Source organism: Pelodiscus sinensis, chromosome 31 (genome assembly GCF_049634645.1).
Source record: "Pelodiscus sinensis isolate JC-2024 chromosome 31, ASM4963464v1, whole genome shotgun sequence".
Taxonomy (NCBI): Eukaryota; Metazoa; Chordata; order Testudines; family Trionychidae; genus Pelodiscus; species Pelodiscus sinensis.
Window position 1 is genome coordinate 3,946,714 of NC_134741.1, and position 13,552 is coordinate 3,960,265.

Below are 13,552 nucleotides of genomic sequence, written 5' to 3' on the forward strand. Positions count from 1 at the left end.
ATTGACCAGGGATTCATGGCTGGTTCTTTGGAACTGGGTGGATCTGTTCTGGGTTGGAGAGATTGGGCTCTATAACCCCTCACCTGTGTGTAAGCCCAGGGCTGATTGTGGCATAGGAAGAGCTGGGGTATTGGAGGGGTTTTGCTCATGAGGCTTCCTGCAGGCTGGATTGGCAGCTGAAGTGCTCAGTGTGACTGGTTTGTTGCCTATTTTGGAAAGGTCTCCAGTCAAGGGCTTTCAGCAGTCCTGGTTTTGAGCAATTTGCCCTTAGTGGATTCCCTCAGTGGTGCTCAGTCCTGGCCCTCCCAGCTAATCACAGCCCTGCCCTCTGCAAACCTTCTGTAGAGTACTGTTGCTAATGGAAACTCACTGTTAATTACATAATTAGTCAAGCCATTTTGATAGGGCTGCATCTGGGCAGTTGCATTTAAATTATTAGACATTAAACCTTTTAACTTTCTCATGTTAGTTGATCAAACTTTATTTTAAATCAAGTAAAATATTTCTGTCCAATACATACTGTGGAGGTAGGCCTCACTAGCCTGGCCAAAGACTGAACCATACGCAGTGCATCCTGCGTCAGAAGCGAGCTTCCTAAGCAAGTTGAGGAAGAAACCACAATGCTGTTAAACAAACAAACAAAAAAATCGCACTGCTTGCAATTTGTTATTGGGTCAAGCAGAGATTACCATTTAAGGATGAAGTGCCTTACTTCCTCTTTTCTCTGTAAATTTCCACTGTGACTTTGTAAGAAGGTATAAATATCTCAGGCATTTGAGTGTGAGGAAGGGGCTTGTATTGGTAAGGTGTGACTCCTTGCTATCTGTGACAAAAAACCCCTGCCCCCAGCTGGGTTATTAATTTGGTTTTGTCTGTCTTGAACCGTAAAGCTAGCATGTGTTTATTCCACGACAACTGGGAGCAGCTTAAGCCAAGAACCCTGTTCTACTGTGTCAGCAATATCTGAGGTGGCATAAAATCCCCTATCCAGTTTCTAACCCTGAAATATCATCATCTTTATGATGTCATTCCCGGCCCCTTGATACAGCCTTTGAACTCAACAGCAGAGCTATGTCTACCCTGGCGGGTTCTTGTGCAAGAATGGCTGTTGTTGTGCAAGAATCCGCAGAGCGTCCACACTGCCGGCCTGCTCTTGCGCAAGAAGATTTACAGTACGGCGTGGTAAGAGAGGGCTTCTTGTGCAAGAGCTATGCTCTTTTTTTAACAGGTGTAAGCCCTCTTGCACAGGGTCTCTTGCACAAGAGGGCAGTGTGGATGCTCGGCAGGGGTTTCTTGTGCAAGAGAGCCCTATGGCTAAAATAGCCATTGGAAAGTTCTTGCACAAGAGAGCATCCACACCGCCATGGATGCTCTTGCACAAAAGCACAGCTCACACATGGCAGTGTGGACGTGTTCTTGCGCAAAACTTCTTGCACAAGATCCCAAAAGTGTAGACATAGCCCAGATGTTTGCTTACCAGAGATGCCACAATAGACTAAGCCATCTCAAAAAAGGCTTCTGCCAAAGCCAGGGATTGAACCAGGGCCCTTCAAACCTTCAGTCTAACACTTTCTCAACTGAACTACTTTGGCAACTGTCTGCAGCTTTCTAAGGCTGATACTTCTCTCAGGCATGTTTTTTTCCGTGGCATTATACAAGAGAGATGCTGCTCCCTGTGGCCCTGCAAGGCAAGATGAGTTTTGCCTGCCCCCCTCAGCCTGACTTGCACTTGGCCCCATTCTTGCCGCTTTTCTCAGGGTGTCCCAGTGGCTGAAAGGACTGCGGCTGCCAATGGGCGGAGTGAGTTTCATAATGTGCACCACTAGTAAGGTTGTTTCCACTTGTGCGGGTGTGTACTACTGTGGTACCCACCAGTTACTCACAAACAGCTTAGCTAAATATAGTTTTATAATTTGATAGAAGAAAAAATTCTGAAACAAGGGATAGTTAACAAGGTACATGACTTCATATATTTAGCATGAAATCAAATGAAAAGAACATTAACACTGCAACACATTCCATAGCTATTAGGTATCTTACAGGGATTGTTCCTTTGAGGCATAAAACAAAATTGTCCATCTTCTTGAGTTAGCAAACAAGCAATGATGATTCATATTGCTACATGAAATGAAATAGTTGTTACACTTTATGATGGAAATTAAATATTCTGTTATTTAATGGGCTCAGTTCAGAGTCCTGTTTGGGTACATCTACATTTGCTCCCTAGTTCGGACTAGAGATGCAAATGTAGGTGACCAAAATTGCTAATGAAGCGGAGATTTAAATATCTCCTGCTTCATTAGCAAGATCTCGCCCTGCTTGCTAGTCCAAATCACAGCTGATTTGAACCAGGAAGTGCGTGCCTGGATGCGGTAGTTCAAACCAAAGCCCTTGGTTCGAACTAATGTTACTCCTCATTTTTTGAGTCCAAGGTGTTGTCCTGGACCATAAACCAGAACAGCCCTGTCCAGGGAAGGCACCATGGCTTAGCTGGTTAAAGCACCTGCCTTGTGAACAAGATATCTAGGATGCAACTCTCAGTGATACCTTGTTGTAGTCTTTGTTCACATTTTCCTAAGTCCTTCTGAGATACAGAAGAGACCTGCCCTGGCCACCCATAGAACTGCTGATTCAGGAAAAGGCTGACTGGGGAGGAATGTTGGGAAGAAGGAAACCACAAGCCTGGAGTGGTTGCAGAGGCCACTGTGACTGGCAAGGCAGTGGGAGAGTTTGAACTCCCTGGATTTCATACTGGAGTTCTGCTTAAAGCTGCAGGATCTGACTCCAGAGGCTGCTCTTAAATGCAACAGAGTTTGAGCTGCTTGTAGCTCTGCCTTTGGGACAGGGAGTTTGTACTAGAAAGAGGCAGGCTGGGTGACTAAGAACAAGAGGCTGGGCATTCCCATCATTGAAGGGTTGTTAGATCATCATGAGAACATTACCCGATACGCCAATTAAAAGATGGGGCGGCAGGGAAGAGTAGGAATGAGACTGGCAGGGGGCTGAAGCAGCAGGGTTGGAGTGACCAGGCCAGCTGTGCAGGGGGCAGGAATGTCTCCGCCTTGTTCTCACAACTATTCTGGAGGACACTTGGGGGACGTTCGTCTCGCCAAGGTCCAGCCAGGGGAGCAGACAGCAGAATCTCTCTTTAAAGAGCCCGAAGGCTCCTCCATACCAATACGGGCCCTGCTGAGCCTGCCTGAGAAACGATTCTTGCTTTAGGGCTGTCCTGTGTAGGGCTTCATCAGCCCAGGGAGCAAAGGGCAGGCGGCATCCCCAACGATGCACGGGGCAGGTCCACGTCTTCGACCCTGAGAGAGCGGTCGGGGGAAAAGTGCTGGGAGACACCTTCTGGTAGAACCTGGAGCTGCAAAATACCCCGGCATCATGCGCCTTCTCCGAGAATGGACCCATGTCCTGAACGGGACAGAAAGTGGCCTGAGAAGAGCTAGTGTAGCTGAGCAAGCAGTGTGGCTGTTCATCTCTCTGCTGGTCTAGTGGCTTGGATTCAGCTCTTTCACTGCTGTGGTCTGGGTTTGATTCCCAGTTATGGAAACCATCCTTGTCATGAAACACATCTGCTCTTTGCCCTTTTTAATCACAGGGAGTGTCAGTGGATTGAGGGAAGGGAGGTGCTGGGGTGCCAGAGGCAGGCTCTGGCTGGGAGACCTGCCAAGCACAGTTCTCAGGCAGCTCCTTCCCTGCACCAGTCTGGCCTTCCTGGGCAGGGCATGATTATGTCTACTTTGTGCAGCACGGCTGCCAAACATCCCAGATAGAGAATTAGAGGCCAGAGACATCTACAGCCAAAGTAGCTCAGTTAGCAGAACATTACACTGAAGGTCTAAAGGTCCCTGGTTCAATCCCAGGCTTTAGCGTGCCACAACATGGGACAGGAACTTATCTGCTGAGCTGGTGTTATTCCTGTTTTTGATCCTTACCTTGCTGGTTATGGCCACAGCTTAGCAAAGATAAATCAAGATAATCTGATTAGCCCTGTCCCTGACTTCTTCCTGTGAGTTGTTGCCTCCTTGCTTAATGCCCACGCACTGCTGGCCCTAGATATGGAACAGTGGCTATGGGGATGTATTTGGATAATCTCATGTGACCTTACCTGAGGTCTGCCAGCTAAGTAGGAGGGACAGGGCAACGTTTCTCCTTCTTCTGCAGAGAGGGAGCCAGCTCATTCCCGTGAGGCTGCCTACAAATGAAGCAGGGTCTGGAGAGGTGAAGCAGCTGAATGGAAAAAGCAAGGACAGTAGGGTACCAGCTGAGAACCTCAAGCACATCATGGTGTGTTGGTCCCATAGTGTAAGGGGCAGGGTTCAGGAGTCTGAATTCTACAAGCTGAGTTCAAATCTCAGTGGGCCCTACTGGGGAAATGTTTGTTTGTGTAAATCCTTGAATATTGGTCTTCTTGCCTTTCTCACTCAGTTCTACTTTGTGCTTCTTCACTTTCTCAATGTAAGGACTTTGGAGAAAACTCTCAAACATCTGCTCCAGTAGCACAATGGGTCAGTGCACAGTACTTATAAGGCATTGCTGAGGTTGTGAATTCAAACCTGATCTTGAGCAGTGGTTTTCAATCCCTGCTGGGCTGTCCCCTTCCAGTGAACTCTGTGGGAGCTGGGATTCCAACTCTTAGGAGACTATCAGTCAAAATTCCCCCTTCACATATTATGGCCTCATCAGAGTGAATGCTGGGTGGCCAGGATCTAAGGCCGAGTGGCACAGAGAGAATTGGACATTAGTACTTCTTGCTTCCAGGGTCTTGTTGCCCATCTTCTCCCCTCACCCCCTACCCATCAGCAGCTGCTGTCCCTTTCAGCCATTGGGTCAGCTCAGGAAGGGAGGCAGGAAATGGGGCAAAGGAGCCAGACAAGCTGAGGAAGGCAGGAAAATTCTGATCTCCGCATCTCCCCTATGTGAGGGTTTGTCTACATGGCATTCCTCTTTCGAGAGAGCAATGCAAATTCAACTGAGTGAAATTGCAAATGAAGCGGGAATTTGCATAATCACGTCTGGCCGCGATTTTGAAATCTCCTAGTTTGAAAGAACAGGTGCTGTCTAGATGCCAGTCTAGACGCAGCCAGGTGTCCAAAGTCAGAATGAAGGGATGCATATTGCTCTAGAAGTGACAGAGGGAGGTGGCTGTAGCAGAGCAGGGTCTGTCTGGAGATAAAGTGGAGACTGAGGAAGAGAAGGATGAGAAAACCCTTCTTTCAAAATCACCCTTACTCCTTATAAAATGCAGTTTAAGGGTTATTTCTGAAGAAGGGTTTTCTCCGGAAATAAGCGTATCTCAACAGTGTTTTGTATTTCAAAATAAAGTATTTTGGAATACAAAACGCTGTTGAGATACGCTTATTTTGTATTTAATACTATATTTTCAAAATAAAGTATTTTCAAATAGCACTGGTGTGTGAATATGCAAGTGAAGTGCAGCATATTTAAATCCCCATTTCATTTTCAATTTCATGTGTCTACATTCACATCCCTGGCAGGATCTCTAGGTGCTGACACCCCCAGTGAATCACAAGGGCATGTGGTGCTGGCTCTCCTGTCCCAGCAATTGCAGTCAGAGCCCTGCCTTGCCAGTACCAGTTACAGCAGCCTCTGCACCTGCTCCAGGCTTGTGGTTTCCTTCTTCCCAATGTGTCTCCCCAATCAGCAGTTCCATGGGTGGCCAGGGGAGGCCTCTTCTGTTTCCCAGAAGGACGCAGGAAAACATGAGCAAAGCTACAACAAGGCACCCCTGGGATTCAAACCCAGGATTGCCTGCTTATAAGGCACATGCTTTAACCAGCTAAGCCACAGTGTCCTTTTTGGCTATAAGCCCAATATTGAGCTTTTCCAGGATACCTTTTGTATCTGGGAAAAACTGTTCTTTCAGAAGCCCTGTATTCCTCATTTTATTAGGAATAAGGGCTTTTCCCAAAGAGAAGGATTTCCCCACATTTGGGCCCATATAGATGGGCCAAATGTCAGAAAAGACTCTTCTGAAAAAAGAAAACTGTCTCCAAAACTGTTCCAATTTATGGTCCCAGACAACACCTTTGAATTCCAAGATGCAGCCATTCCCCATTTCCCTCCAGCCTCAGAAGGGTCTCAAGGCCTGTGCAGCCAAGAAATGTGATTGACAGCTCGTACCCACAAACAGTTTCTCAGTCGCAGAGCAACCTAAGGATTACTTGCCAAGCATGCACTACAGGCCAAGGTCAGGCTGGAGCCAGGGGAAGCAGGAGGCAGGAAGAGCCCCAGTCTGCACAGCTCCTCTTTGTGCAAAAATGGACCCCAATTAATTATGCAAGGAAAATCCCTGGGCTACAATCCTTAGTTACACACAATAAGAATAATCCACCAGCTCAGACGTGATTTCTAAACCCACAAATAAGGAAAATAATAAAATCTGATGGACTAGGTAGTCCCCATGGGCATCACCTGCACCATGCTCAGGGCCTAGGGATTTTCTGTTACTTTGCCAGACCAAATAACTAAGCCGCCTCTCTCCCTCCACCCTACTCTGGAGTCTCTACCTCTCATGCACCTTCTCATCCTCGGTCTCCACTTTATCTCCAGACAGACCCTGCTCTGCTACAGCCACCTCCCTCTGTCACTTCTAGAGCAATATGCATCCCTTCATTCTGACTTTGTACACCTGGCTGCGTCTAGACTGGCAAGTTTTTCCGCAAAAGTGATTGCTTTTGTGCAAAAACTTGCCAGCTGTCTACACTGGCCGCTTGATTTTGCACAAAAGCACTGACATGCTACTGTCCAAAATAAGTGCTTCTTGTGCAAATTATTTGACGTTCCCATTAGGGCAAAGCACAGGCCCTTTTCTGGAAATGTTTTTGCGCAAGAGGGCCACTGTAGACAGCTAAAAACAGTTTTGCGCAAAAAAGCCCCGGTGGCAAAAATGGCGATTGGGGCTTTCTTGCACAAAACCGTGTCTAGCACAAAACCATGTCTAGATTGGCACAGATGCTTTTCCAACTGAAATTCACCCTTCTTCAACTTTTAGCTCCTGGCTAAGCCCCTTTGAAGAGGCCAGATACACAGGAAGGGCTGATCACACCCCTCTGAAAATCAGCTTTCCATGGGTGTGTATAGCTGGCTTGGAGTCATGGGCCCTAATGTCTCGTCTCCCTCCTGACACCAGGGAAGTGTCTCCCACTGCTGCAGCCTCCTGAGGCTCTATGGCCCTGTCTGTACAGCAGGGACAGCAACACTCACAGCCCCACAGGAGGGCCCCTGGCCTAGCAATGTGGCCCCCTGAGCAGCCTCTGATGTTCCCTGCTTGAGCCCCAGAACCAGCCCTGAGTGATAGGGGCAGAGGGGGAGCAGCTCACACATGCCAGGGGCTGGCCATGAGCCTGCCAGGCAGCAGTGACATCACAAGAGCCTTGCACAGCACCTCAGCTCATTGGTTGGGAGGCAGTGACCTCACAGAGCATCCATGACAACTGCCAGGTGGGACAGGCAGCAGGGCTGGAGCATCTCAGAGACCCCCATGGCCTGGCTGCCTGGAATCTCCTTTGTGAGGTTTCCCCTTGAGGACAGAAGGGATTGAGAGTCCCATCTGGGAATGTCTCTGTGGAGATTTCCCCAGGCTGCAGTGGGAGGGGCTGGAACTGAACCTCTGGGAGAGGCAAGTGCAAAGGTTTCTAACACCCGATGAGGATGGGATTTGAACCCATGCATACAGAGCACAATGGATTAGCAGTCCATCACCTTAACCACTCGGCCACCTTATCTGAGCTTCTAAGGTTAGTTTCAAATCACCTGAAGTCAGCACTTCAGGGAACCTTTCTGCCACTTGCTAACTGGCCAAAGATACCCAGGGCAGGAAGGTTTTGGCTTTTCACAATGTTCCCTGAGCTGTTGTACAAAGCTCAGTGCTGGTAACAAACCCAAACACCCCCTGGCTACATCTACCCTGCAAACTTCTTGCACAAGAACTGTTTTGTGCAAGAGTTCTTGTGCAAAAGGTCTTGCGCAACAGTGTGTTCAGACTGCCATGTGCTTTTGCACAAGAGAAGTGCTTTTCTGCAAGAGCGCCCATGGCAGTGTGGACGCTCTCCTGCGCAGGAAAGCTCTGACAGGCATTTTAGATATAGGGCTTTCTCGAGCAAGAAACCCCTGTTGCCTGTCCACACTGCCCCTTTTGGACGAGTTCTTGAGCAAGAGGGTTTATTCCTCATGGGGAGAGGAAAAACTGTGCAAGAAGCCCTGTTGTCTGATGCTGTTCTATAAATGTACTTGTGCAAGAACGTGCCTGCAGTGTAGACGCTCTGCAAGTTTTTACACAAGAGCAGTTACTCTTGCGCAAAAAGCCTGCAGTGTAGATGTAGCCCTGCAGTGTAGACACAGCCTGAGAGAGGCAAGGAAAGGAAGTGGCCAGACCCTCCCCCTGGCAGGCTGGCCCTCAACAGGACGAGCACGTCTACACAGCACCCTCACCTCAAAGTAAGCTGTGCAATGTGAGTGGGCTGCCCGGGACCCTAGGGGAAGGTCTGTGGGGAGTTTCCAAGGCAACAACAACTACAAAGTTTCATAATCTACACTCATGTGACTGTGATTTATTCCTCCACTAACAAGTGTCTCTGAAGGGACGAGAAATGCAGGGCCCAGGTGCAGGGAGCTGGGTCACATTCTCCTGCCTGAGTCTTAGTCCTGGCTGAAGCCTGACTACAGAGAGAAGAGTCCAATGCAAACAACCCCATGGCAGCGAGGGAGTCAGTAGGTAGGTGAATGAAGCAGGGAGCTGGGGGCAGAGTTCAGCTCTAACTCACTAGGGGTGCGTCCCATAGTTCAAAATAATCAATGCGCCTATTTTGAAATAGCTTATTTTTTAATTTGGTGCTGGCTACACAGCACTTAGTTCGAAATAAATCGCTATTCCCAAACCCCTCCCTCCTCCTGCCATGCAGGGATGTCGGAATAGCAAACCCATTATAGCTTGAAACAAGGGGCTTGCTCTTAAGACGCGTCAGTGTGATATGAGCACCACATCCTAAACCTCCGAGCTAGCCGGCCCACGGGTGTCAGTCTCACAAGTGGCCCTTTCAGAAAGGAGCTTTGGGCAGCTGCAGGGACGTTGTTGGCTCCGGAACAAGGTGATTGGGGCAGCAGTACTTCTTGTAAATAGGGGAATGAGCTCAAGTGGTAGAGCACTTGCTTAGTGTGTGAGAGACAGTGGGATTGATGCCCATGTTCTCCAACCGCAGTTTAGTTCTTAACCTTTAATTTCAGTGCCCCCCTCCCTCTTCCTACCTCCTCTCCCAAAAGAGACAGACCCCCCAGCAATTGCCATGCTGCAAAGCAGAGAGTGGAGCTATCAAACTCATTAGTGCATCAGGCTCTGTGGTGCAATGGAAAGCATTTTGGACTTCTAAGCTGTAATGGTTAACGTGAGCCTAGCTAGACATTCAAAGGTTGTGGGTTCAAATCGCACCGGAGTCACTTTAGCTGCTGCCTCATTTCCAGGATGTAGCTTTTACAGACCAGACAATCCTCAGGCTGACACTGGGGTGGGCTGGCATCCAGGCAATTCCCAGCAGACCCCAGTGAGGGTGAAGGGAAGGGCTGGTTCTTGGGGTTGGGGCTGGGGGTTGTTCTGAAAGGCTGCAGGTGCTGTTAGACCATTTTGTCCCTCCCTGTCTCCTACTAGTGCTGAGCAACACTCAGGCAATGTCTACACTGCACGGCTCTTCTGGAAAAACCTATGCAAATTTCAAAACCCAATTTGTGCAGCTTTTTCTTCTGCTTTTTTTGGAAGAGGCTTTTCCAACATTTGGCCTGTGGACACTGGGCAAGTCACACAAGGGAGGCAGCAGGCAGATCCAGCGCACTACACCATCCTCCCAGGGCAGGGGAGGCCAAGCCACAAGCCTCCAGCAGCTGCCTGGCCTGATTCATCTCTCTTCCCCAGGCTGGCACCAAGGGTCATTATCAGCTGATGTTACCCACCCTCTGTCACATGGGGAGTTGGGCTCATCCCAGGTACAGTCTGGTCAGCAGCAGCTGCACTTACCTAGGCACCCAGGGGAGTAGCAATAGAAGCAAATGCTGTGTTTTTGAACCAGGGACCTTTTGCATGTTAGACAAACATGATAACCACTACACCACAGAAAAATATCTTAATGTGGGTGGAACTTGTCTGACTGTTCTGTTCCTAGCTCTTTCTAACACCCTGCTCTGCAGGGGAGGGAAATGCACCTTGTGAACACTCCACCACTTGTTCTCAGGGAAGCCACTAACCCGAGCTGCCAGCTCCTCATTTCCTCACCAGCCCCTTGAGATTTGTAGCTCAAAGCTGGAGCTGATGTGGAAGGAGGTGAAGCTACAGAAGCTGACAGGGGACAATCAGCGGGCAGAGGGTTATTTTTTCTCCTCCCTGGGCTGATGTGGCTAGAACTGAGAAGAAAATCCTCTTCCCTTCTCAGAAGATGGAAATTGCAGTTGGTTCTCTTTTTGGTTCTACTAAAGCTGGACCCCAGGACTAGACTTTTGCTTTCTAAAACCCTGGTAAATCTAAGAGTGAATTGCCTGTAGATGGAGAGTGTGAATTAAAAATGGGCAAGGAGGCTTCCCTAATGTAGACAAGTTTTCTCCATTACAGAGCCCCAAGAAGAATAACTTAGAATGGCCCTAGGAAGGGGCTATTTTGAAATAGCAGAAGTGGAGCATCTACACAGGCCTCATTTTGAAATAGCTATTTTTCTTCGTACAATGAGGTTGACAGAAGTTGGAATTAGCTGTCTGTTATTTCAGAGTTATTTCAAAAGAAGGGAATTGCTGTGTAGACTCTTGTGTTGTTATTTTGGAATAACGGCCATTGTTCCAAAAGAACTTTTCTGTGTGGACAGAACCTCTGTCCTGCCCCAACTCTGCTGCTTTCAGGACAAACTCCTTGTTAGGACCAGTCACACCCTGGGGTCAGTGAGGGTCCGTCCTACCTGAAATGGGTTGTCTACAAAAGCCTCTTGTTCCCTGCCCAGTTCTCAATACTGGCTGCAGACACGTGTTTTGCATGAGGGTGTAGCTCAGGGTTAGAGTGTTTCACTGTAGTCCTTGATTCAAACCCAAGTGCCCCCTGTAAGAGTGTCTATTTAATGGAGTCATTCACCTTTCCTGGACTTCCATTGTACGTTAAATGAATATAAACCCTTAGTCTACACCTACATTGCAGGTTTCTTGAGAAAAAATGTTCTTGTACAAAAATGTGCATATCATCTACACTGCACTAGTGTTCTTGCACAAGTAAATTTACAGTACAGCATTGAAAAACAGGGCTTCTTCCAGAAGAGTTATTCCTCTCCCCATGAGCAATAAGCTCTTCCACAAGAGGGCAGTGTAGACAGGCAACATGAATTTCTTGTGCAAGAAACCCATAATAACATAAGAACGGTAGTACTGGGTCAGACCAAAGGTCCATCTAGCCCAGTAGCCTGTCTGACAACAATGGCCAGCACCAGGTGTCCCAGAGAGGGTGGACCGAAGACAATGATCAAGCGATTTGTGGAGGCGGGAGCACAGGGGATGATGCGCTATCATGAAGCGTCATGCTGATTGTAGGTTGGGGGACACCTCACATGACCGACCCCATAACGGGCCATCCTCCCCCCACCATGTGTGCAAGGCACCACCTGCTCCTGCAGATAGTGCTGTCAGAGGCTAATTTCCTAACACTGAGTGGAAATATGCAACTGCAGCAGGGGTATAGCTCAGTGGTAGAGTGATTGACTACAGCTCAGTTGGTCCTTGGTTCAACTCCACATGCCCCCTTAAAAGTTTGACCAAACTCATTTAAACCTTTACATCTCCAGGTGTGCCACATTTTGGATTTCCATTGTACTGGGATTCTTGAAATGACCACAAACCCCTAACGTGATCTTGCATCAATGCATGTAAACCAGGCAAACCCATCTCTCAACTGAAACAAGTTCAAACCTGCTGTTTGTCTGGTTTCTATTCCCCTCAATTCAACAAGGGTGTGATCAGAATGCCCATTGGCCGGTCCTTGGTCCCATGGGCTGTGCGGTGCAGAAGAACAAGGACCGCATCCAGCGGGGGAGGAATGGCTGCAATCAATCCTATGGAGTTTGATTTAGCAAGTCCAGCTTAGACTCACTAAATCAAATTCAGAGGGTACCCCACCAGCTTCCAGTACTTCTACTCTTTGCTCCCTTTGGGTTCCCGCAGTAGGGACACAGCCAGGCTCAACTGAAGGAAGCCAACTCTAGCTACGTAGGGTATGTTTACACTTGTACCCTCTTTCGAAAAAGGGATGCAAATGTAAAGATTCAAAACTGTAAATGAAGCCACCAGGGACATATACAATGGGCCTGCAGAAAAATGAAACAGCTGAGCACTTTGCAGAGAACAGGCCAGAGCCCTTCGGGTCGGGGGGGGGGGGTGCTCCCTTGCTCACACCCCTCCTGTCACACAAAGCTTGCAAAGGGGTTTGCCCGCTGATTGTCCCGTCAGCTTCTATAGCTTCACCTCCTTCCACAGCAGCTCCAGCTTTGAGCTACAAATCTCAAGGGGCTGGTGAGGAAATGAGGAGTTGGCAGCTTGGGTTAGTGGTGTGGAAGAAAACGTTGTCCTCACTCTGAGTTTGTAAGCAACAAGTAGCCAGAGGCAGTTTTATTACGAGCTGCAGCAAGGGAAAAACTGGTTCGGACGGGGGGGGAGCCTTCGAATACAAGCAATTATGAAGCAGTTTATATACTGTCAATTAGTCTCCTTCCCATTACAAACACCAATGGCTAACAGTTATTTAGTTCCACCCAGATGCTCCTTATCTCAAGGTCCCTACCAGAGTCAGCATTCTATCCTTATCTCCGTATGGAGGCGAGAGGCGAAGGCAGTGTCTAATTACAGATCTCGCGTTGTCAGGCCACAGACTTAGCCTGACTCTTGCTCTCTTGTTAACAAGACCAAGATGGCTGAACACAAATTCCCTTATTCCCTTTTCCTGCCTCCACAGTGGCTTCCCTGAGAACAAGAGGTGGAGTGTTCACAAGGTGCATTCCCCTCCTCTGCAGAGCAGGGTGTTAGAAAGAGCTAGGACAGAACAGTCAGACAGGTTCCACCACTGAACTGCGGTGTAGTGGTTATCATGTTTGCCTAACATGTAAAAGGGCCCTGGTTCAAAGCCAGGCAGCAATATAAGGTCTCATCTTATTGCCGCTCCCGTTGGTGCCCAGGTAAGTGCAGCTCCTGCTGCCCGGCCTGTGCCTGGGATGAGCCCAGGTAACAGAGGGGAGTGGTATCAGCTGAAAACGCCCCTTGGTGCCAGCCTGGGGAAGCCAGAGAGGTCAGGCAGGGCATGTATAGGCTTGTGGCTTGGCCTCCCCTGCCTTTGGAGACTAGCATATTGGGCTGGATCTTCCTGCTGCCTCCTTTGTGTGATTTGCTCAAGGATGAAATGAGGCAGGAATGCGGCAGAGGAGGGAAGCCAAGCTGAGGGGCTCAGCGCCTCTGTGGGATTCAGTGGCATGAACAGAGCCCCTCCCCTCCCGTTCTGCCAAAGGCAGTGGGAGTGGGG

The 13,552-nt window shown here is 48.7% G+C and overlaps 1 protein-coding gene and 1 non-coding gene across 3 annotated transcripts in view; both read right to left on the reverse strand.

The window, feature by feature from the left end:
• LOC142821626 (zinc finger protein RFP-like) overlaps positions 1-13,552 on the reverse strand; it is a 394,289-nt gene that overhangs the window by 189,590 nt on the left and 191,147 nt on the right. The gene's annotated exons all lie outside the window — the stretch shown is intronic.
• Positions 7,673-7,754, reverse strand: TRNAS-GCU (transfer RNA serine (anticodon GCU)). The gene has a single exon. It is a non-coding gene; the product is annotated as a tRNA-Ser (tRNA).